The sequence below is a fragment of the Triturus cristatus genome, chromosome 12 (assembly GCF_964204655.1).
Source record: "Triturus cristatus chromosome 12, aTriCri1.1, whole genome shotgun sequence".
NCBI classification, from domain to species: domain Eukaryota; kingdom Metazoa; phylum Chordata; class Amphibia; order Caudata; family Salamandridae; genus Triturus; species Triturus cristatus.
This window is the reverse complement of record NC_140595.1, coordinates 397,350,935-397,377,720: the sequence shown is the minus strand read 5'-3', so window position 1 is coordinate 397,377,720 and position 26,786 is coordinate 397,350,935. Positions and strand designations below refer to the sequence as shown.

At 42.2% G+C, this 26,786-nt stretch overlaps 1 long non-coding RNA gene across 1 annotated transcript in view; it reads left to right on the top strand.

Moving 5' to 3' along the window:
- The window catches only part of LOC146776009 (uncharacterized), a 30,817-nt gene extending 4,613 nt beyond the window's left edge, over positions 1-26,204 (top strand). The window contains exons 2-3 of the long non-coding RNA XR_014971932.1: positions 24,208-24,330; positions 26,111-26,204. This is a non-coding gene — a long non-coding RNA (uncharacterized LOC146776009). The remainder of the gene's footprint in view (positions 1-24,207; positions 24,331-26,110) is intronic.
- Positions 26,205-26,786: the final 582 nt, after the last annotated feature.

Genomic DNA, 26,786 nt, shown 5'->3' with positions numbered 1-26,786 from the left:
CTACAGGAGGATCTGCCCATTTGATGCCAGGTTCTAGTCGGTGTTGGAGATGGAGGTTCCCACCACCCAGACCCAATGAGAACTTTCAAAGGAAAGAATCAATGGCTATTACAGAAACTTTGTGGTCAAGTTTGGTACTGAAGTTTGGACCATTAACATCCCTAACATCCAAGAAGCAGCCTTGAAAGGTTATTTGTACTGTGGAATGTCAGAAGTCCTTTAAGGACCTGATAAGAGCACTGTGTAATGCACTTGTGCTTAAAGCAACTGACCATGTTCGCCTCTTTATTGTACAGACTACCGCCTCAGATAAAGGAGTTGGAGCATTCCTGCCACAACTCATCGACAAGTGTATGACAAGTTAGAGACTTCTAAGCACTTAAAGCATAGTAAGAAAAGATCGCTTACCCTGATCCACAGACAATAGCAGCTCAATAGAGGTGTCTGAACCATGTTTTGAGCAAAATCCCAACTAGAAGAAGTCCAAAATGTTACGTTCTTTCAAAGGAATGTGTTGTTCCTAAACAGCCTGTTTATTTCCAGTAACTTGGCCATCCAGGGCATCTTTGTAATGGGCTGGAAAGAGACAGAATCAAGGGAAGCCTTTTGAATAGCCGGGTCACAGTTGCCTTTCTGAGAGAGCCTGGTGAAGAGGAAGCCAATGCATAGCTTGGCCACGAATGGTCCCAGGAAACACAGAAGATTCCTTCTTTCAAAAAGTTGTCTTCAGGGCTTACAGTAAGTTTACATGCTTTCTTGTACAGATATTTTGGGGAATTTTTGTCTGGTAGTGGCAGTGTTCACAGTTCATACTGGTATTTATTTTGGGGGACCTGGGGTGATTTCTAAATATCCAGAATCAAAATAATAAGAAATTGATTGAATACCTCCACAACCTCCTGAGAATCCACTGTGTAATATCACAGGAAAAACGTTTTGGAACACCTGAAACTTATATTACAGTTTATTCTCTCCATGCAGAATTTTGGCAGGAAACAAGTCTTTGCATCAAAGATGGCTTCCTTATTGGTAGCGAAGGCAGTGGTGTAACACAAAATAATGGGCTTGCTTGCAGAATGTGATAAGGGGCTCTTGAGTCTCCCATATCTCACTGATACTCATTGAACTTGGGCTGAATGGGGCCCCTGGAGGGTTGTGCCCCCCCCCCTGCAGCACAGAGAATGAAGGGGCCTGTATTCCGCCCCTGAGTAGAGGGCACTTCTCAGTTTGATAAATCTATTCCCTCTTGTTTGACTGAAATATGGAAACACCATGGCAGAATCTTTTCCTTTGCATGATCAATGTCTGATGGAACCACAGTGCATTCTTACTGTAAATAGGAAAACTGAAGTGAAGGGTAAGATAAGTCACAGAAATCAATCTATATATGGGCTGATTACAACGTCGGGCGGAGTTGCCGCCACCCAACATCGTCTCGGTCATTGGCCTTTTACGACCACATCGTATTCGGCCTCTTAATGAGACAGTGGCAGAAGAAGGCTGTTCTCAGTCCTAAGAAATCAGGCAAGTCACAAAAAATGTGCCCATCAACACAGTTTCTTCAAATATAATCACTTTGGTTAGTTTGTTCAGATTATGAACAAAATCACTTCAGTACTGTCCAGTATGTAGTTGAAGCTGATTTCTAGATGTGGAAGTGAGGAAACCATAAATTGACTTGCAACAAGAGTCATCCTTGGTAAGTTATTTTCCTTTGGGTGGAGAATAAATGTCTATTACCAGGGACACAATGGTCTCTAAGTGAGATTTTCATTGTTACAATCACTGTAGTCTGGAAGGTTGCTCCAACTGGTTTAATCTGCGAAAAGACTTTAACACATGGATTACATTAGGTATCTAAACGAACAGCTGTATGAAACCGCCAACCCCACCCTCCCCATGCACTATGCCATACTTTAAAGCATTGTGTCTTGTTGAGCTGCACTATGTGATGTTGTGATTTTCGTAATGTGTAATTCAAACCTGTTAATGTTTGTATAATCCGCACACTATCGACAGTGTATCTCGTGTATCTGTTATGTTCTTTTATGCTTCTTCACACCATGATTTTTCAAATTGAAAATAGAAGCATTTTCATGGTATATGAGGAGATATCAGTCTTTCATTTTAATGAATTGAAAGTGCATGCATATTCAATGTTTCAAAATGCCCACTTTAGCACTAACATTCACAAAGGATCGATTTCTTGGAGGAGAGCTCCTAATCACCCCCCTGACGTAGACCCCTATTACGGGTTTCTGGGGGATACCGCTACACACATCTACAAGAGATCCAGTGTTTCTGGATGTGACATGACTGCGTCTGGAAATAATGGACCCAGGCACACCAGCCATGGAATCTCTCTTGGTAAAGCCACAGGTATGGAGGGCAGGGGCTGAGATCACAGTCATAGACCAGCCCCCACTCAGCAGAGCGTGGGGAGCACACTATTCCCCCCTAGACAAGCTTCAACCTTAGCACCCTCTAGTTCCCTCCAAGCCCCCTGACTCATCGCCCTCACCCATATTGGTCCCACCGCAAGTATTTAACGCCTGGTCAGAGCATTTGGTACATATTGGCGTTACCCTCTGTAGAAGCAGGAAGCACTTGCATTAAAGGATACAATAATTTTATGTGTGGCACTTTAATTTCAATCCAATGAGTTTAATTGATGATTCCTATGAACTTATAGGGAAATGCTAGCAGTAATAGCAACAGTCTGGGCCACAATGTTGTAAAAGTATCGATCCACCAATCCCATCTTCAGTCACTCATACTAGTCACACCTAAAGCCACCCTCTGCACAACCAAAAACACATGCAAAACACAATACACATCAACAAAACCGGCAATAAACAAATACATACTTTCACTGTTAAGAAAATCTATACCTAGCAACAATTTAATTGGGCCCTAAGGGTCCCATCCAGTGTCAGACGTATTGTATAAGCAGTGTAAATCTTGTGTGCCTGTCCTCTATCTCTTCTTTCACACCCTCCTTTTCATCCTCTTTTCTTTTTTCCTTTCCTTTTTGACTGTTAAGACAGGTAGGGAATGCACAGTGCTATAAAGGCTAAAACAATTGGATGAAAAGATGCAAACCCCGTTGCAGTATTACTAATGTGTTCTTGTCTTAAAAATTTAATAAAACTTGTTGAAATAAAAAAAATATATATATATATATACACCTAATGCCTTGTCAATGCCTGTGACTGTCACCGTAGTCTTGTACAAAGCGCCTTTTAGGAGTCATTTGCACAGGGGGTGATACATGAACAACAATAAAATATAAGAGCAATATAAAGAGGCATATTTATGAAGGTTGTGCAATATGAATGCTTAAACAGCAATGTAATTGTCTGATGAGAACATAAAGAAATGAGAAGAGAAGCACAGAAGGAGAGAGCATCTGATATCTGGTCCAGCACAGTTGCATCGGAGACTTCTTGATGACAGTAAGTCTTCATCAACTGGATAGTCCTGAAAAATGTGAAGAAGTTGAACGCTGAAAGTAGCAAGAATGAAATTAACATAAATTAAATTGAAATGAAAACAAAGGGGTATTTCAAAAGATATAACAACATGACTCATTAGGGCTTGAATAGACAATTGGAAACATTAGCATTTCAGTTGTGTTGCTCGGAATAGGCACCAGTTAAACATATATTAATGGCAGTCTTTGAAATAAAGTAGCTTATTAGAAATACTTTAAATGCCAAATCAGAATGTAAAAGTGACCATTGCAAAGCTGGTGGGAGCAGAAACCGATAAATGGTCAGGATTTCTGATGTTCCAAAGCACAAATGTTTTACAGAATGGTGCATGGGCGATGGAAACAATGGCAGTTGACTTCTAAACTTTAAAAATTCACAATCAAATCGAATTATTTCTGGTACAATGCCATTGGGGTCTAGTTTTGGAAAGACCACAGCTATATTTTGTGTTCTGCTGATAATGGCCCGACCCAACTTTTTCCGACACCCTTTGGTTAACTTTTACATGTCACACACGTTCAGCCGGACTGACATGCAAAGGACTGAGTTGACATCTATTGAAGCTTTTCAGGTCACTGTACTAGGAGACAGAGTACATAAAATTGGGGAATGTGAAAGAGAAAGGAATTATGAGAACTGTAGTAATTTCCCCAGACATGAATAGCGGGGGCTGGCATCCACGGGAGGGGTGTGGGCAAAGAAAATACAGAAAGAAACTTAACCTAACTCCCACCTCGGTATGGGACCTCGGTGTAGAGGGACTGTGCCTTTCTTCCACCTTAGTTCCCACGAGCCCAGTACTGACTAGCTATAGTGTCTCACTTGCCCTCCTACTCACTCACAGAGAAGCAAATGATTATCCACCCCAGAACACAACACTCCCACATCTCTCAGGAATCGCGGTAACAAGACACACCTTTTCGGTCACACTCTCGTACCTGTCCACAATAAGATCTGACTGAGACACAAATATAGTTTAAAATGTTTATTTTAATTAACATGCTATAACATGCAGTATATGTGCCACAACAAACAGAAAAATGCATAGCACGAATATCATTAGCATTGCAACTAGGCCATACATCATGAAGGGAGATGTCATTATACAAAGACAATGGAGAAAGGACTATAGTGCCTAGCCTCCCTCCCCTTGGTTAGAAGGAGTATTATTATATAATAGAAGATCTCTGGGCTTTGTCAGCAGACCCAATACCTTAGACCATAGATGGTATTTCTACATCGTAGGTGCGTGTTGCTCTTCTCCCTGGAAAGGTCCCTCTCCAAGTGTCTGTTACCTAAACATGTATCTCTGTAATATCAAAGTACGAGCTTCCAGCCGCAGCTGCGTTAGTGTGTTTTGTCTAGGTGCTAGGGACTGACCAGAACAGAATAATAAGGGGAATTGTTTATCGACCTTGCTCACAATGTTCAGACTAAACTCCAGGAGCAGGCAGAGAACGAACACAGCAGACAGTTCTCATGAGAAATGCATAAACAGAGTCTTGCAAAAATAAAGCCATTTAGTAACGTGCGCAAAAGCTGCATCATGGCTGCAGGGCTCATGCTAACTTAGTGATGTCGGCAATGTCCCCATTGGCCACGTAACAGTTGGTCTCCCCTAAATGGCAGGATTCAGGGAATGACCAGAGCACAGGATCTGTGGCTAATCCCATTGCACACAGCTAAAGCATGTGCACAGTGGTGGTTGGTCAAGTGAGGAAGATGGGGCTCAAGGCATGATATCCAGATTGACCATCCACAGAGTGTTGTGCATAGGAACTGGCTAGAGGCCAGGCCCTCTGGCAAAATACTACTGTGCACAGCCAATGATTATGTGCTGTGTTTGTTGGTTGCCAATAGAGAGATGGGTGCAGGGCCTGGCTAGATAAAGTCCATGCCCATCTAATTATGGCTGCCCACTGAGTGTTTGGGCACAGGCAACTCTTAGATGTTGTACATGATTTTAAAAAATCACTGAAAAAAGCAGATTAAAGTTATGGTTTGCGTTGGTTATAACACCCTAACGCATGTATAAAAACCATGAGAAATTCATCTAACAATGTAGTTAAAGTGCATTTATGGTTATGGATTTAAAATGAGAAACCATGCAATCTGCAAGTTATGGTTAGGAGTACAATCCATAACTCCCACAACAGCCTTGCAAACCACAACTCGCACACCAAATTGAATGAGATCAGTGTATCATCTTTGTGGATGTGAAAACCCATGCAGCAGTTTCAAGAAACCTTAAATGGAGTTGCCAACACCGAAAGGCAATTTGGAACAACTTATTCTAGATATGTAGGTAGTGACCAGATTGTTACAGATGGCAATGAAAGAAGAGAAGTTCATTCATGCTGCCTTTTTAAAATAAAGACCACCTCTATAAATTTTAAGTGGAATATTATGGTAGAAAAACAGCTGATAGTCCCAGCAGAAACACATATGTGGAGACACTGCTCAATGCTAGTGAAAATATGACTCCAAGAATGTCAAGTAGGACACTCCCATATCTCTGTCTGACTAGTATTGTCTCTCTCTATTCACAAGCCCCAGGTCTATCCCAGTCCAATGCAGTTAATATGCAGCCCTCTTCATCTCATTTGTAATTGTATGCAACTCTCCTCTCATCTTTCTGTAAACTGCGGCCGACACAAACTCAAAGAAAATCCCTAAGTCCCTGCCAGTCTCATATAGGGCCTCATTACAAGATCCTTTTCAATCTTGATTCAGCCTTCAACTTAAGTTAACCACTAAATCACTGTTACAAGGTCTGCAGTAACTCAGCAGATCAGGAGTATTTCAATCAAGACTCCACTTGCTAACAGAAACTGGAATATTTGTGTGAAACCACTGGGAAATAACCAGGGATCAAAACTGTAATTACCAATTCCCCTGGAGATTCCTCAATTCTTAGGGGACCCACATGATCCCACTGAGAATCAGCTGATACTTCCCCGCTTTAGAATTATTGATGTTGCTCCAGGGTAATCCTTTACCAGATGTGTTTGCAAAGACTTTGCAATGAGATTCTACAAGTGCTGTAGGAGCAGTGTGAAAAAGTAGAATGCCACATATTTTACAATGCCTGAAGACTGGTAGAAATGATAAAGATGCCATAATTGGATCGAATCAGCGAAAGGCTGATGATAAACAAAAGACAATAAATCTTGTAAACATTTGTAGGGAATATTCGAAACACAGCAACTTTGAGCAGAAGTGCACCTTATCTTCAAAGAAATAGCACGGTTCTGTTCTCTTCAAGCACTGGTGCACTTCCGGCTGCCTAGGCTCAAAGCTCGTGCTCTTGCACCATAGTGCAAGGGTGTCTGCGGTATGATCGGGAAATTTTGGGCATAAAGCGGTACCTTCATGCACAAAAACTATCCATGGAGATTTTTCCTTTTCATATGTGGGCCACAGAATGCAAAGAGGAAATGACGGGGAGAGATAAAGACCTTTCTCCTGGTTAATCATGGCTCAGGCAGGTATAACATTTTGATCCAAACCCAAGTCTACAACTCTTTGTAAATATAGGTTTGAATTACAATCCATGGGTGAATACACAGGAACAACCATGTAACAAACATGGAACATCTCCCTTTTGCAAAATAACAAAAGGCAGGGCAATATGCTCCAGTGTGGCAATTTCTTTTTTTTTTTACAACACAACACAGCACATTTGCTTTGCTTTGTAAATACCAAAATGCACTCTCCTTCGGGTTTGTGTACAAAAAGTGATGCAAAACTGATGAAAAATCTTTGTAAATCTAGGCCCTGGTATAGTGGGGGATGTATGACGATACAACACAAACATTTACAACGCATGCCTTTACAACGCAGTTTTTGCATCGCAACATCCATTACAACGCATGTTTTTACATCGCATACCATCCCAACGCATTTTTAGAAACTACATTTACAATGCATTCCATTACAACACATACCATTACAACGCATACCATTACAACGCATATTACTTCTAGGGCAACAGTAGGGTAAGAGTTGGATAGTGTAGGGGTAAAAATTACTATTTCCACTCCAGTGAGTGCAACAGTAGGTTAAGTGTTGGATAGTGTAGGGGTAAAAATTACTATTCCCACTCCAGTGAGTGCAACAGTGGATTGATGTTTGGCACTGTTGTAGGCGATTTCGGCCAAACACAGCAAGTCTACCCACGCATCGGAGTTCTCTACCACGTATCACCTTAGATACTGCTTCAGCGTCTGGTTTAGCCTTTCAGTTTGTCCATCTGTTTGTGGGTGAAAGCTAGTTGATTTTGAAGGCTTCATATGCAACGCGGTACACCAAGCCTTCCAAAACCAGGCTGTAAATTGGGGACCCCTATCAGAAACGATATGAGTTGGAAGACCATGCAATCTGATCACGTGCTGCAGTAGCAACTGAGCAAGTTGTCCTGAGGTAGGTTCTTGTGGGTAAGCTATAAAATGACCCATCTTTGTAAGGCTGTCAACCACCACTAGGATGGCCGTACAGCCCTTGTCTTTTGGTAATCCCACTATAAAGTCTAAGGAAATGGTTTCCCATGGAATCAATGGAGTAGGCAATGGTTGCAACAAACCTTGGGGTTTTCCATGGTCATTTTTCGCTTGTGCACATTTTTACATCTATGTAGCATGTCTTTTGTATTTTTTACCACGGTAGGCCACCAGAATTGTCTGTAGATTGTCAATAGTTTTCTCGATGCCGTTATGTCCTGCACTATGAGCGTTGTGACATCACTGAAACACTTCTTGGCGTAAGGCCTTGTTCGGCACTAGTAGTTGTTTACCTTTCATCTGTAATCCGTTGATCAGATTCCATTGGGTGTGTTGCTTTAGCCATTCTTTCCAATAGCGATTTTTTACCCCCTGGGCTACCTTCTGAAGGAAGGTATCTGTTTGCAGTAGCCCCACTACTTGTTTCGGGTTCAATATAGAATGTTGTTGTTCTGTCCAATTTGTGGGGATGGTTTCTTGCCTGGACAAGGCATCAGCCTTTTTGTTTTCTGCTCCTGGTCTATATGTAACAACATAATGGGATTCTGAGAAAAAGAGCATCCATCTTAGTTGTCTTGGGGATAACATTCTGGTGGACCGCATAAATTGCAAGTTGCGGTGATCCGTATACACTGTCACTACATGTTTGGCTCCCATCAATAGATGTCGCCAATCACTGAAGGTGTCCTTAATGGCCAATAGCTCTTTTTCAGCTATGGTGTACCGTAGCTCCGCATCGTTCAGTTTTCGTGACATGTAGGCTATAGGATGCAACTGGCCCGTGGTTTTGTGCCTTTGTGAAAGTATGGCTCCTATGGCTACCTCGGATGCGTCAGCCTCCACCACATAGGGGCTTTCTGGATCAGGGTGAGCTAATATGGGGGCTGTAACAAAGGATTATTTCAGATTCTGAAAGGCACTCTCAGGTTCTTGTGTCCAAAGGAAGGGTACGTTCTTCTTTAGCAATTTAGTGATAGGAGCTACTGTGTTTGAAAAGTGACTTATAAATCAGCGATAAAAGTTCGCAAACCCAAGAAAGCATTGTATGTCTCGAACTGTGGTAGGTCTTGGCCATTCCTTGACAGCCTGTATCTTTCTCTCTGACATTTCCTGGCCTGTGGGGGACAGCATAACTCTCAAGAACTCTACCTTATGTACGTGAAACTCACATTTACTGAGTTTACAGTACAGTCCATTCAAACGTAGAGCCTCAAACACCTGACGAACATGTGTGAAGTGTTCTTGTACTGTGGATGAGTAGATTAAAATGTCATCGATATAGGCCACCACAAACCTGTCCAGAAACTCCCACAACACTTCATTCACAAAGTACTGAAACGCTGCGGGGGCATTGCAGAGGCCGAAGGGCATCACTGTATACTCATACAGCCCGTATCGCGTACGTAAGGCAGTCTTCCACTCATCGCCTTCCTTTACCCGTACCAAGTGGTAAGCCCCCTTTAAGTCCAGTCTTGTGTAGATGGTGGCGGTTTTGACCTGTTCCAACAGAACAAGTATCAGAGGTAATGGGTACCTGTTTTTTATGGTGATGTTATTTAACCCTCTAAAATCGATGCAGGCTCTTTTCTTTCCGTTGGCCTTCGGTATAAAGAAAAGCGGAGAGGCTGCAGGCGACCTCGAGGGGCGTATAAACCCGTTCTCCAAATACTTATCCAGGTAGACCCTTAGATGAGCATTTTCGGGTTCCGTCAAAGCATACAATCTCCCACAAGGTATCACGGCTCCAGGTAACAAGTCGATCCGACAGTCGTAATACCTATGAGGAGGCAATGTGTCTGCGTGTTTCTCACAAAACACGTCCTGGTAGTCTTGGTACAAAGAGGGTAGAGTAACATCAGTTTCCGCCGCAGTTGCAACGCTGTGTATGGTGACTAGGCTAGCCACTGGAGTTACCGCCTTGGTAAATCAATGCTCCATACACCATGAACTGTTAAAATCCACCGTCTTATTTTTCCAATTGATTGCGGGGTTATGTATCATCAACCAAGGAAGACCCAGAATGATACCATACTGAGGAGCCTGGATAATATTAAACCTCAATCATTCATTATGTCCCTTCCCACAACACATCTCCAAACTATCTGTTTGGAACCTTATAGGACCAGTGCTCAATTCTCTCCCATCTACAGCCAATACCTCTTCGGGATTTCCTTGGCATGTAATCCCAGACCCAGTTTCTGAGCCACAGAACTGTCCCTAAAGATGCCTGTGGCTCCGGAATCAAGCATGGCTTCTAAGTTCTGCCATCCCTTCTGGGTTTTTTAACAGATGGGAAGAAAAAAATGTTCTGAGGACAATCCTGCTTTAGGTTTAATGGAAGGGATATGCACACCACCCAAAGATCTCCCTCCTAGCATCTTTGAGTTTGTTAGTTTCCCTAAGAACTATCACTGCTAACCCCTTGTGTTTTCTGAAAACCTGTTTTGTTTTGTGGTTTAGCTAAGCATTCCTTAACAAAAGGGCCCTTTTTACCGCAATACATGCAGAGGCCATTCTTCCTTCTTGTATCTCTCTCGGATTGGTTCAGTGGGGCTCGTACTGCACATATATCCATAGGTTCGCTGGAAGACCCAAACGACCCCCCTATACCCCTATGTTTTTCAAACCGAGGGGATGGTCTTTCAGCTCTCCTCCTGTCTCCCTTGCATTCCCCCATACGGTAATCCAACCTTAAGGTGAGATTGATAAGATCGGTTCAAGTAGACGGTTTGGGGTCAATTTGGGCTAAGACGTCCTTTATCTCGTCTTTCAACGCTTGATAAAACAAAGCGGCCTTTTTCTCTTCCGGCCACATGGTTTCTGCCACTAACCGTTGGAATGCATTAATGTACACTACCAGATCCTAAGTACCCTGCTTGAGTTCCAACAATTCTCTGTCAGTGGAAAAGGATGCCGCTCTACGATCGAACACCATTTCAAATTCTTTTTTAAACTCGTCCCAGTCATACAAAAGGGGGTCATCTCTGCGTACATAGGGTACAGTCCACTGAGCAGCATTCCCCGTTAGGTATGAAATCATAAAAGCTACCCTCGCCTGGTTGGTGGGAAAAGCTTTAGGTCGACAGGAGAAGTGTAGCAGTATCTGGGTCATAATTACCTGCACCTTGGAGGCTTCTCCATGAAATCGTTCAGGGACAGCCAAGTGTATAGGTGTGGGAACTTCCACAGTAAGAGGCGTAGGAAGTGAGGTGCTCCCAAAGTGCCATGGGCCCAACACGGGGCTTCGTCCTGGTTGGGCATCAAAGGGGTTTCTCTGAAGCCTATCTACTGTGTCTTGTAAGGCTGCGGTCTCCGCCCGAGAAGCAGCAACTTCCTGTTGTAACGTCACTAGCGTAGCTATCACATCCTCTAGGGTGGCCATGTTTACAACGAACCGAACGGGAGAGTTATATTATAAATTAGACAGATTATTCTGTCACGTGTCCCTCGGAGGCCTCTCAGGATCGGTTCGTTGCTCAAATGGGTCCACCTATTGACATCCTCAATTCCGACTTGCTATAAAAGCACAGAAGATTAAGGGGGTCAATCAGGGGAAGGAAAGGATGGGAACAGCGGGGAGGGAGACCTGTGAAGAAAAAGGCTTGTTATAGAAACACTGCTCTAAACATAGTTGGTACGTAACATAAGAAACATACTAAGTTGCACTACCCTTGCATACCTGTAAAGGAAAATAACAAGCTTCTGCAATAACTCTCAGAAGGATGATTGTAATCATCAAAGACCTTCCGTAGGCTATCGCGTCTTCTAGTGTTTAAGATTGACTTTCTCTCATAACTCAGTCATAGGAACTGCAGAATAGAAACATACAATTATACAACGTTTTACTTAATACCTCTCACACGGAAACACTCTTGATTGCCAATCCTATACCCACCAATACTGTAGTGTGTTTGAGCTTCGCAAGGGAGGAAGGATTGACTTAGGCAGCAACCTCTCACTGTTTCCCCCTGCTAGAAGACGAACAAGAAAACACACAACATGTAACATATACATATGACTGTTCTAGGCATAACCTGGGTCGCTTGTCCCAATGTAAATGTTAGTAGGCAACACCACGTGTCCACGGTGTCACAACATGCAAATCATAGAAGTTGAGGATTTATTAGGGAAGGTTTATATACCACCTGGTATATCGGAAGAACAAATGTCTTGCGTATCTGTTGGGCTGAGCAAATACAAGAGCCTACAACCAAGAGAGGTTTCTGCACCCTATCTGTTACCAGAGGCTTGGAACTGAAATGCTCTGAAAGCGGCCACCGCCACTCACTTCGAAACACAAAGAAATTGGAACAGCGGTGTCATTGACACCCTTACCCCACCGGGGACGGCAAACTTCAGGAATCCTTCGTGCAGGCACAGCCGGTTTCAACCAGGATAATCTGCGGCGTTTCCTCCTTCCTCACCAGCTTACATAGCCTGTTGGGAGGTTCACTGCGTCATTTCCTGTGCGCGTGCTACGCGCCGCACAGACTCATGGGAGGTGTAGTTCGGGTGCTAGGCGGGGCTTTATATCGGCCGTGTTATCATTTACCAGCTCGCCCTCAGCTTTTGCAAGACCACAGCGATCCGCCTCCAGAAGTCCCCCTGCTGCGTCGCCTCAGGGGAGTGGACAGCAGTCGGGAGCACCCGGTATGTAACAGAACACACCTCAAATGTGACTGTCTAGAGTAAATGTACATCCCCAACTCCTGTCACTCCAAAACCAGACGGTGAATAAACAAACAGGCAGAGGTACACAGGGTGGTTGAACAAGAAAATGCCCACTTTCCAAAAGTGGTGTTTTCAAACACACAATTTAAGAACCACCTTTACTAAAAGGTGTGTTATTCAATGCTGAGTTCAGTGAGCCTAAACTCCAAATCTCTAGTTGTTCCAAATTAAAAGTTTCCCATCTAAAATGTTACAATGCAGCTCCAATGATAGCCTATGGGAGAGCTAGTCCTTGCAATGGAGAAAAACAAAATACACCGTTTTTCACAATCAGGACATGTAAAACACACCAGTACATGTCCTACCTTTAACATACACTGCACCCTGCCCATGGGGCACCTTAGGCCAACCTTAGGGGTGAATTACATGTATGAAAATGGAAGGTTAGGATCTGGCAAATGGGTGCATTTGCCAGGTCAGCATGGAAGTTAAAACTGTGCATGCAGACACTGCAGGGGCAGGTTCAAGACACATTTGAAAGGCTACTCCTGTGGGTGGCACATTAAGTTCTGAAGGCCCACTAGTAGCATTTGATTTACAGGCCCTGGGCACACACAGTGTACTTTACTAGGGATCTAACGGTAAATCAAATATGCCAATTATGAATAACCAATCATAATTACAATTTACACAGGGATCACTTGCATTTTGACACTGATCAACAGTAGCAAAGTGCCCAAAGCATCGAAGCCAGCAAAAACGTAATCCAGCACACAATGTTGCAGGAGGTAGAGGCAAAAAAACAGGGAAAACCACGCCAGGGATGCCAAGTATAACACAACCTTGCTGCACTTGCACAAGCTACTCTATTGTGTTCACCCTATACTCTAAATCTAGGTGTAGTTTTTACCTCTCAATTGTGGTAATCCAACAAACCCTGGGTGGAGCCAAAATCAAGAAAAAAAAATCTGTTCCAAAAAAATACACAATGAGGTACTAACTAAAAACAAAAAGTCACATATCCAGTCCATCTAAAAAAAGATTACGATTTGAGGACAGGTGCGGCCCTCCCTGTAAAACTGAATAAAAATGGAATGCCCAATGCAAAACTGTGTGTGCGCTTTTTCATTTGTTGCAAAAGGCTTTGGGAAACAATTTCCTGCAAGTGCAAGACAGTGGCTGCAGACTATGCAGAACATATTTATGCAGTTCTGCTCTCGGGTCAATCCATTGCTTTTCTTGTTTTATCCTAAGTGAATGCTGTGCCTCAGGCACGAGGCGCAGAGATCGTCCGTCAATCAATATTTAGAAAGTATCAGACTTGTGGAAGCTAAGACAAGAATATTGGACTAGACGACTGCAAATCAAGAACGGGTGAAACGACTAGGGTGCCGGGGTCAAGAGAGGTCACAGTTGTATTGAGCCGGAAGGCTATCGACAAGCTCGCCCAGTTGTGGGTCAGCGCAACATTATTGAGTGATGTGTTGTTTTATCAGGCACGTATAGATCAGATGTTTCCGCCGAATGTAAGCAATTGTTTACCAATGGAATCTTTACCGCAATTGAATAGCTTTGCCCAAAGCAATATGGCGATGGAGGAGGTGATTGACACATTTTCCGTGCTATTACGGGCATGCTGGTTGTACATCGCAGAGACTCAACATGTCCCTTCCGAAACTCTAATGGCTCGTTTGCTATTACGTACTAATCTATCTTAATCTCCCACATCCCAAATGGACATGTTTAGTGAACAGAACATAATGTGTAATGTTATCTGTTACCTAGTATTGTCTTTCAGTGTCTGAACTGCTCTTACGATTGCCAACTTTTATTCACACCCAGACCTAGAAGCAAAAAGGGCACATCGTGTTACTGGAATATCTCACACAGTATACAGTGTCACTTTAAAATACACAGAATGAGAAGTCCCCAGGGGCCTTCCTAGAATGTTATTTGGAACTGTAACCCAAGGTATCATACGTTATCATACCTGTTTATCCCACTTGAATGAAAGAACAGCATTAAAATAGGCCATGTTACTCATGAGACTATTACTGCTCCTACTAATAGTAAATGTGATCAAATACTTAGAATTTCATTGGCCGCACAGAGGCACAAGGCCTCGAGGCATGGGCCTTTATAAAGTGCTGGAACTTTGAGGTGACTTGCAATATCTGTATTATTGTAAGCTAGGAGACATTTTAATATGTGGGACTTTCATTTTTGAGAAGATGATTTTTACAGTTTCTGATCAAAATGCCTGATTTCTTTGGCATTCTTTAGGGAGCGTGTGCTCTGGATATAAGGGCTGTGTTTGTGTGTCTGCTTTTCCGTCTCTCCCCCGTGTTTCTCACTGCAGCTTGTGTACTGTTTTTTGGGAGCCCTGGTGCTGCAATGAATGGTGATGCATGTGGATGTCTTTATCTCTTCCCACCCTAGCCTCTCCGCCCTGCTGCCTCCATTCCTGTTTCTTCTTCAAAGTCAAACGCTACTTTGTTGTTTTTTGATTGCCGGAGCACCCTGGTAGGTGCTGGCTATTCACGGCCATCTGCCTGCCTTCATACTCAGTTGAGATCATTCCACTGCCCTGCTGTCCAGGGCAGTCATGGCTCACCCAGTGACGAGCAGTAATGGGGGTGCAGTATTTACCAAATGTGTAATTACTGCACCAGGCCATATTTCGGTCCTGGAAATTAAGGACTCTGAAACACTACCACGCTTCCCCCATACTATGTGCACAGATGCAGAAGGTGCAATGTTTGTCCACACTCTCTGCGCCACATTTTACATTCTACAAATCACGCAGACACAAATCTGGGAGGGAATTACTAGCTCAACATATGCAGTATTAATTGAGGTACAAACTCTTGTTTGCACCCGAATTGTGATTCGAGCTGAAGTTAGAATGACCCTCTATGAAGAAAGGGGGAGCATGGGCTTCTGGGCACTGTACCAAAAGGAGGGATGGCGTGTTTAACAACCTTCTGCCAGCACACAGATTCACACTTTGGGCTGTTGGGCAACAGCTTCTCTCACACTTTCTGAGCGAATGATACCAGCTTAGTAGGGAGCAAAATTACAATCACTAGTTATCTTTAATAAATATTTACAAACTAGTATGTGCGTAATCTTCTTATTACAGGTGTGTTCAATATCAGATTACGCCTGTAATATGAAACTAAAATAAGGGACATTGTAGGGAGTCTCGATTATAATAGTCACCATATATATAGTGCACACCTAAAGCTAAATTGACTCTTGGGTTTTCAGTTGAATACGTCTTTTTTTATCCTTCTCAATAGTACTCATTTTATCGATTGCGATAGTGCTCATTTTATTGATTGTGGAAGGATGAAAAGGTAAGTTATCCCTGCGGGGATTTAAAATGCCTTGTATTTCTCTTTGCAGGTACTTCTTTATAATAGTTTTACAATGTCTTTAGAGGAACGTTTACACATATACTATACACACATCTTCTATTACAGAGGATGAAGTACCTCCTACCATCCATTACAACCCTATTGCCAGAAATGCTGTCATTATCACACAGTGGGTGAAGGCTGAGTTCGTTTGGAAGATCTCAGTGCTCAGAGGTGAATTGCTACATCCATTTAAACTTTTAGGGCCTTTTGTTATCACTCACCACCAACATTCTCTAAAGTCCTAGGGGGCGTATTTATGAGAGCTCTGTGTCACTCATGCGCGAGGCAAAGCTCTCAATCTGATTTATGAAGCCACACAAAGCCACCCTGCTGGCTTTGAGTGGCCTCATAAACCATGAGTAAGGCAACAGAGCACAAATCGCTGCGTCACCTAAATCTGCACCCGTAAGGTCTTCCAAGAACATTGCGGTGGGTTTTCCCACACAACACCCATGAAAATTGCCATTGCTCCAGAATTACAAAAACATGTAAACCTGGGGAAGCGCCAAATCGGGGCACCGCCCAAGGTGAGGTGTAACGAGGAGAAATATGTTTATTTAGGCTTGTTTTTTCCTATTTCTATTTGTGCTGCATTCTGCGGCAGATTTAGAAAGAGGAAAACACCTCTTAGGAATGTTTTTGTGCAGGAAGGTGAGCCTTCCTGCACAAAAACACTCAAGCATGGAACAGAAGCACCCTGGTGCAAGGGTGCCTAATTTGCCGCTAGGCTGCCGAAATGGCAACAGCACAGGGAGAAAGGACAGGAATACATCATATTTCTTAAATACAGTTAATTCCTGCCCTTTCATAATGGCCAAGGGCAGCAGAGCACGGTGCCTTGCTGCTCCTGCCTATGCCAACATGCCATTAATAAGCCCTCTGTTTGTTTTGGTTCTTCTGATGAAACGTCTTTTTATTACAAGTGATATATTTGAGTTAATAATTTGCAAGAAGGGATCCTCTACCAGCTTATTAAACACATTCTGGTTAGGTAAAAACACAGTTCTGTGAGAACCTGAACAGCCCCCCGGTAGCTATGGCAGAAGCAGAAATCAATCCCGAGAGAAGTTAGTCAAGTTCAAACAGTAACAACAACTTTAAATTAACAAACACAACAAACAAAATTCCTTAACCAGAAAATTTACAAAGATCTAATGCACAAAATAGCAAGATGATCATCAAATAAGATAAGAGGAACAGGAGAAATTGTTTTTTTAATTCATTTTAAATCATAAAGTGGTTAAAAAAGAGATATTGAAAATGGCAGGTAACGGTTGACTGGGTCACAGGCGTGATATCAGGAATGGATCAGAGATCAGCTACAGTAAGCAAACTGTCTTAGAGAAAGATTTTACCTTCCGACTTAGGGATAGAGTTACTGACATCACATGCAATGCAGCGGAGCGGAGCGACTATTGCTATACTGTTTTAGGTGAAAGAGAGCAGAGTTGCTAATGCTGTATTACTTGAAAGAAAGAGAGCCGAACAGCACCATTTCTACAAGGATGTTTTCTCTCCCTTTGCACTGGTGCGCTTTGAGCATGCATTGGCTATGCACACACTTGTACGATGGTGCAAGGGAGTGTGAACTATATCTAGTATTCACTGAAAAAACCATAGGTTTCAGGCCTGATATAGTTAGGAATTAGCATTTAAAAAACCTTTGAAATTCACTGAAAAAACCATAGGTTTCAGGCCTGATATAGTTAGGAATTAGCATTTAAAAAACCTTAGAAATTCACTGAAAAAACAATAGGTTTTAGGGGTGTTATAGTTAGCTGGACATTTCACTCGAACAAAACCATTGAAATTCCTCCGATATAGTTAGTTGTACTAACTACATCTTGCGCGCCCGCAATCCACTGCTGATGATGTCACATATTACATCATTCATGACATGGTCAGTGACATCACTGATGACATCTCAAATGACACCGCTGCCCGCCTCCACCCCCCTAGTAAAAAATATTAAAAGATACATTTAAAAAGAGAAAAAGGCACTTACCTGCACAGTGGCATCAATGCCACAGGACAGGTAAGTGCCTTTTTTCTTTCGAAATGTTATAATAATTTTTAGTAGGGGGGTGGAGGCGGCGAGCCTTTTTTTGTCTGAGGGGCTGGCTAACTCCACTCCGCTGCAAAGTCGGAGTTTTGCCTACAACTCCGCATTCTCAGCGGAGCGCAGAGTAGGCAAATCTCTGCACACTCTGCTCGCAGGGCAGAGTTATGTGCCCGCCCTTAATTTTAATCACAGCTAGGCCTGTCCAATGGAAAATATAGTTAGACCTAGACAGTGCAATGGCTTTTAGGTCTTCAGTCACTGTGAGGACATACATTTTAAATATATAGTGTGCACTTCTTTACTTATTACGTACCCTACTCTGTGGGCTCACTAGGCACACTTTAGGGGTGACTTATTGATTTATAATATTATAGCTTTTCCATTGCAGCAAAGGCACTTTTCCTTGCCATGCGTTTCTACTGCACTTTACACTGCAGACCAGTCAGAGTACAGTGGTGCTCCTGACAACTATATATTTTTGTCATATATTTGTGTGTGGCCTAAATGTGCAATAAACCCCTAATATCACATTGAACGTTTTTGCCATTGGTGCATTTCTGTGCCATCTTCTGTAGCGTGTCAGGAAGGTTAAATAGACCAAACATAACGTAATGTGTGGCAATGCCCTCATATGTTAATCATGCATGTTAAATGCAAAAGAGGCATTTTTGCATGAAACCATGGCTATATATAATATTTGAAAATGTGGCTGCAGACTAGAAAAAATGACTAACTGAATGGCAATGGTAACATGTTTGCTCAAATTCCATGTATTTTCAGTTTAAAAATGTTGTTTTCTGACATTGTTCATACTATGAAGGCAGAGAATAAAGCTTTTTCTACATCTCTGGTGCATGCATTGTAATCGTGGTTTCAGGGGAAAATGATCTTGCAGACATCCATCTTGGAAGGAAGAAGGAAAGTATTATTACCTTCCTTAGCTTCTGTGGAGGAAAATTTGTTGCACATTTTTGTGGAAATTAAGGGCTGAGTTTGAGGGACTTCTCGTCTCTCCATAGGACATCATTAGCAATAAGGGTAAAGAAGTTACTGGTGCAGATGTAGGGTTAGACTCATAGATCAGTTACTGAGGGGAGATGCTATAGCACTAAATTTCGACTGCTAGCCCAATGACAGAAAAAGGTATGCACAATTTAAATTTAGTGAAATAATTCAGCCATTTAGATTAAACAACTCAAACCTTTGTGAATACATTGGATAGGGAGTAAACTAGTAAGTTAAGGGTGTATATGATTGGGGCCTTCTGAACCTTCACCCTAATTTGTGTATTATCGCTGAGTTGTTCATAATAATCACAGTACTAGTAATGCTGATACACTTGTCATGTAGACAAGTGCTGCATAATAAATAATCATATAATTGTGTAATACCAATCCCTGCTTGTGCATATTGATCTGGGCTACTAGGGTGGAGTTTCATGCCATTATTCTCTGCGGATAAGAGATCCTCTGACAGGTTTGTCTGACTCCTATCACTTCCCATCCAGCAAAGCATAACTCACTGAAGGAATAGTGAGAGACAACTGTCAGTTCAAATGAATTTTCTCAGAGAATGACCAACTTTTGTGGCTCTGCTGGGTGTGACCTCAATAATACTGGGGAAAAGATGACACCAAATTTAGGGCAAGCGTGCATGCACTGTGCTACTGAACATCACGTTCACAGTGCATAGAGTCCTAAAACCACCAAACATTGAGTCCAGAAAAAAGGTGAACAATAAGGTGATCATGCAGAAAAGTTGAATTTGCTATAACAAGTGTGTAGTTAAACGTAGAAATCCTTATTGTAAACATAACCACACCACCATGTTGTCTTCATTTGTTGCAAACAAAGCTGACTTTCTAGTTTAGAATATAGCCTCGGGCTATACCGGCTGTTAAAGGCCCGCTGCAGCGTTAAAGGCCCGAGCCGAGGGCGAGGGACTTTAACAAAGCAGAGGGACTTTAAAAGCCGGTATAGCCCTGCTACGAAGGGCTATAAGGCTATTAGAACATTCTGCCACTAGAGGGCAGAATGTTCTAACAAAACAAAGCCTTCAGGGAGCGCGAGGAGATTGAAATCCCCTCAGGCTCCCTGAAGTCTTTGTTCACAGCCAGAGCTGTGAACAAAGACACATTGGAAGGTTGGTGCTCCAGGCTTATACCAGCCATTATAAGCCCGGAGCACTCCAATGTTTTCAATGGGGCTACCAACATTCCAATGTTCTAATATAAAGTAATGCTGATAAATGTCTAAATATCACCCAATTATTCAATTAATAGGGGAGGGGGAAAAACTATGCTGGAAGGTTACTCTTCTCATGGTTTATGTGACCTGGTATTCTGCACGGAAAACTGATTTCACATTGTCTGCTAATGTAAAACAATCCTAATGTATGGTGCTATATTCTATTCAACACAGGGCCACGGAATCCCTCACGCGCCAGTCCTCTTTTAATTCCTCGGGGATCTCAGACTCCTTATGGATGATACTGTATTGCTGCTGGTATTTGGGTGCAAGATATGTTTCAAACACTATAGTGTGTCACCTTCGAAAGTGGCTGTGGTCAAGAATGTGTAGTAACGTTCAGACCTATGAATTATTTCTAGTAACAAATGTTTGTAGTGAAATAAATGTAGTGCTATGAAAGGCATCTCCTTAACTGTTGATCGTGAAATGCATCAAAAAATAGCTTCGTAGAATGCTGAAAAGCTTCTTTCCTCTTTTGTTGTTTGAACAGCAGTTGTAACTCGGCTCGTTGACCTGCCTTTCTGTCTGGCAGCAGACAAGTAATTGTCACAACTACATGGTAGTAACTTCAGTAGCGGCTGCTAATGGTCAGGAGTGGTGTGGTGGGGGGGTGGGTGAAGAGGGGAGGGGGTTTTGGTGGGTGGGAAGGAAATGAAGAAAGAACAAAAAAAGAACACTTACCTAGGCCAGCCGGCCTACTCCTCTCCTTGGTCCTCTTCCTTTCCCCGCTGGCAGCAGGAAGCCACAGGAAGTACCTGGCTCTCCATACCAAACACAACGCTGTAATGCAGCACTGTGATTGATCTGAGCGCCGAGCCACGGCGCTCAGAGGGGGACTGGGAGGCTTTGCATGTTCCTCACTAAGCTCTGGAAAGCAAGCCTGGTGGGTAAGATGCAAAGTGCAAGGTCTGTTTGTCTGGCCCAAGAGGGCTAGCCAAGCAGTCATGCGCACTTAAGGAGTGCAAACCACTCCTCTCCCTGCACTGCCCAGCCCAGCCCCGCCCCACAAGCCACTGACTCAATAGCAAAAATACAATGATAATTATGATACATTATTATCATTGTATTTTGCCTTTTGAGTAAGTAGGGCGACGCTTCTCCGCCTTAGCAGGTGAGCCGCCACTGAGTAACTTATTACATTGGGGTAGTGATGTAATTGTCTTATTACAGTTAACTAGTGAATGTCACAACAACAGAGTAATAAATAAATCAGATATATTGTTCTACATGTATAACAGCCTTCCTTGTGTTACAGCCTCTCTTGTATTATAAAATAGCCACTTTTTTATGTGCCATTTATTTTTCTGTACTATGGCAGAACAAATCTTTCCCGCTTCTGCTTTGAGTATGCTGCATACGCCGCCCAGTTTCCTGTTAGCATCGGTGTTCTCCATAGCGTGTATGTATAATTTCTTGTCAATGAACTTTACATTTACCTATGTCACTGTTCAGGTACCAGCGGCCAGCCCTGAGTGCTCACCCGGTCTAATTCATGTAGTTAATCCCTTTACTCTGCTGTGCCCGCGTTAAAGTCATCAATCACGAACACGGGGCAACCTTCCTTTGGCATAGAAATACCCAGTCATGAAACTCGCTTGCCCCCTGTGCTTTCCAATTTAGTGCCATCAGCAAATTGTGTGAGCCTTCCTAGTCGGCATTCTTCAAGGGCACTGGTAGAACAACAGCGAACAAAGCACTTAACCTTGAGGGAGCGGGAAATCACACCGGAAGGACGCAGGTGAAAGTGTTGTGTGACAAAAATATCAAGGCACTAATACATTAACAGTGTGCGCCACCACAGTATCGCTATGGACGACTTTCTTTTTATATCACAGTTTAATAGACCGTGATTATTTTATATTTCAAAGGTAATAGACTGGCGCATGTGTTCTAAAACCAAAGTATTATGAATATGAAGCAAAAATATAAAAATGACCATGGCGATATAATCGTCTGAACATTTTCACCCGTTTTTTACGAAAAACCCGAAAGCTACAGAACCCATTCCAGGCATTCACAGAATAAAGTGTTTCAATTTCTATAGATTAACACGCAGCTTAACCCTTTACCTTCTGGACCACCCCAAGAGGAAATGTGTTTTGTAGTGCGAAGGTCACCTCTCAGGCTCTCACCAAAAAGCCAAGCAAAAAAGGTCTTTTTGCACTATTTGAGTTGTTTTAACCTACCATATAATATAATATTACCTAATTTGAATTTCCATTTCAGATATTGTTCCTACACATCGAACTTGTTTTTCGAATAATTTCTTCCGGCACAACTAGATCAGTACAGGCCACAGAAAGTTATTTGAAAGTTCTAGCATCTTTATGTCAATTCTAAATAATTTTTTTAAGTCCTGCTAAGTGTTAGTAACTTGTAAGTATTTTAGCGCAGCTCACATTAAAATGATATGTGTTTCAACATGCCTACGCCTTTTTACTCCCCAACTGTTCAAAAACTGTTCCCGATCTTGGATGGAATTGTTTCCTATCGTAGGTGGCCACTTCAAACCATCAATGTCATTTTGTGGATTCTCCTGACCAATCAAGATTTCTGTCTGCTCTAAATAGCCTTTTTACTTGAATCATACTCCTGAGGGTCAGCGTGTGGTAAAAGGCACGTGGAGCAATATTTACAAAGCCTTTGGTCATGCAACAAAACTTGCATCTGTGTTTAACCACTGACTTCCTTTGTTATGAAGGGTGGGCAGTCACTTGTTTGATCACTTCTGCAGAAAACACTACACAGGTACAAAGTCAGCACTGCACAGCACTGCAAAATGGGAATCCTCTAATTTCCTGGAGGCTTGTCACCATGCACACGAGAGAACTCCTTTGTTCATTTACTAATATTATATTTAAGATGCAGATGCAGGTGCATAGGCAAAGAGGCCCTGAAGGGAAGTGCTAACTGTCTCTCAAGTAGGAAAAGGAGCACAGTTAGTGCACCCCCACTTGGAGGAAGGCACTGGGGGGGGGGGGGGCGTCTAAGGAACCCTTGGGGGACCCTCACCAGGTGATGTAGTCACAGTCTGGCCTCATCCAAAAAGAAGAGGTGTGGTTGGGCCAAATGTTAGTGCGTGCACTGGCAGAATCATACTTGTGTCCACACTCAGGGGCACCCATTGAGAGCGGTACTAGCCCGAATTAGTGCCATGAACCTCCTCATATAATATGGTCATTCTGTTTGCCACACACTATATGAAATCTTTCAGGAATCTGAAAGCAAAGAACACAAAGTTTAAAGATTTTCCGTTTACATGCAAACTTTTTGATGTAAGGTTTATTTATCATTTTTCTGCAATGTTGATTCACCAAGCACCAGTCAATGGTGTGATTTACAAGAAGCATTAGAAATTATATTGTAAATTTGAGGAACTAGGTAGTAAGGCAGATTACAAATAAACATTTCTGCAACTGGGAGAACGGGGTGGCCATGACAGATTCAAGAACAGATACAGTGGAAATGTATCCTTGCTAGTTGATGTGGAGATAAAGAAGTGCCCACTTATGGTAAGAAGTTTGCATAGGTAAGGTGAGTTTCCTTGATGTAATGCTTTGTTTGAGAGACAGCCAAATGTAAACCTAATTATGGGGAGAACTCACAAAAAATGACCCAGTGTTCTTTTGCCTGATATGAGGCAACCGGCAGCATGGAGAAATTCCTTGATAGCAACGTTTGCTGACTGTGGGACACTGGCTTGAATGGCATTACAAATCAAGCCGCAAAATGTCCACTCACCGAACATTTCCTTGATTTCTCCTTTGAGAGATAAAAATAACTGTTATTTTTCATTTTTCAATTTCTCAGTTGTACAGCCCATATGGTAGAACTCTTCTAAACGCATCTATGAGATAACTCGTCACGCCCCTCCCACATCTCCGCAGCCACGGAAAAATGGGTTTTCCTCAGTGGGGGAGTAGCCTTGATGAAGTAAGTGCAGCTATACTTACCTGTTTCTTTTGAACCTCCTTTACCGATGGAGTATTTTCTTCCGCTGCATTTGATTCTTTTTGCTGCATCTAATTGGGAATATTGATTCTATACCCACAAGGTCTGACTACAGGTGTCCATCCTTTCCCGATTTGGACTCATGAGGCCTGACTAGGGTCTCTTACATGTATGTAGTGCCGTGAATGTTTTTATGTACAGTACGGTTTCCATTTGGGAACAAGTACAGTGTGTGTTATTTGTATTGTGTGTCCATGTTATCCTTACATTATAATTACTTTTCACAGAGTGCTCTTGTGTTCTGAGAAATATATCACTACTCACTATTCTAATGCATGACAAATAAGAGTTTTACCAGGCCAATGGGCCTTGCATATTTTTGAATTATCCCTTTTTCTTCCCCAACCTCTGTAGAGCAATTTTGAGAAAAAATAAGAACAGACCTCCTAGGTGCTGTATAACTTTATCTTCACTGTATTCATTACTTTTGCACTTATCAAGAGAGCAGCTGACATTAGGAGTGGTATCATGGAACAACCCCCTTAGGTCTCGACGAAAAGCCTTGGGGTAGGGCTTGAAACTAGTTGACCAGAGAAACGGTGGGTCATATAGCCTAGGAGTTTCTCATGATCCCCATATTTTAACTATATTGACTAGGGGAGTGAATAAATCAACTCTTTTTCCCACTAGTCAGATATTTTTAAACTTTTTTTTTTTGCACAATAAATCCCACTCCAATCCCATTACAACCAGCGTAGGTGTATTGGAATATCATACTATTAGTGCTCCCGTGTATCTGTTGGTCATAGCACGCCCCTTTCTGTAGCGGGTTAGGGATGAACCCTATGATGAAGCATGCCACCAAGGGGTAACCCTGGTGTGTGAGGTTTACGTTAAACGAAAACTTTTTTCCTTCCCTAGACAAGGTTGTTTTTTCTCAGTTTTTTTCCTCTCTTTTCTCTCCTAGTAGGGACTCTTTTTGGTTACTCCTTAAGAAAGCAACAGCTTTTTGGCCTTAGACTTAACTCTTTTATTTACCAACATTTATAATCATGGCATAAAATCTTCATCATAGAAAGGCTGCTTTTTCATCTGACTTCTAAGCTGGCTCCATGGGAGAACATGGTAGCTGCTTCTGAAACCATTCTAAAATCCTGAGAGAAAGGTGGTTTTGAAATCTCTATTGGGGAAACAGAAGTCATGGGCACATAAAATATATCATTTAGACTTTCCTAAAAAGGCTAAACCATTGACAACATTATGGGCTTTATACTACTCATCATCAATACACAGCCTAACTGCGGCATTCGGCCATCTTTATTACATCTAATCCTCCAACTTCATCAGTTCATATGGGTGAATACAATGAATTAAGGAGGCCTTGTTATCAACCAGGACTCCCATGGAAAACAGCCTTAAAGAAGGATTACCTTTATTATTCTGCCTCTGTGTGGCCTATCTCCAATAGCCATCAATAAGTCGGGTATTGTTTATCTATAGCTTGGCTTATGCAAAGTCCGAATATTACTAGCTGCTACACCAGTGGGTCCTCAGAGACAGATTAATGTGCTCCCTATATATATTTAATAAAGAGATTTTTTCTGACATTCAAGCTAACACTAAGGTTGTGATCTTTAAGCAATCCACTGTGAATTGTATCTGTTTAATAAATGGTACTCAATTACATCAAAGGAAAGTATATTGCTATTTGGAACCTTGGCTAGGGTCCTCGTGGAATTAACATGTTTCCCATCTCAAGCAGGACTGTATGACTGTAACAGATGGACTCAGAAGATTGATGACATATTTTGGAAGATGATGGAATAATGAAGCAGTGACGGGAAATTGCACAAGAGGTTGGACTCATTATTTATTAAATGAATCTCTAAACAAATGCACTTTTTCAATTCTGCCCCAAAATTCCAAATTTAATGTGAGTGGGGGTTAGTCTGAGTCTCGGCACTTACAGATAAACAAATTGTGCAGTATGTATGATGGAATGTGGAAACTCTGATGGCTCTCATAGGAGTGATAAGGGAAAACTAGCTTGCAGATCAATACAGATTTTTTTTATCTCTGATTCCTTAGCCTTTGTTAGCAATACATTTTGCCACACTACCACCATGAAAAGGGTATTTGCCCCAGGAAAAATGTTCTTTGTGAAATTGTATGTAATTAATATTTGTAAATCTAATGTTGGAGGTTTAGGAGTCATGATCCGTGGTAAGGATCCTTAAGGACAGTTGTGTCTCACCTACAACAGTTTGTATGGTGACACCAGAATCCAGTTATAGGATGAACAATGTTGACGCCAGAATGGAGTCTTGATGTACACCACAGCTCATGATCTAAATACTTGAGACATGGTTTCCAGTGCTTTCTAATTGCTCCCAGTTTGAAAGGAAAGTGTAAAACAACTGTAGGGCTTGATCAAAGAA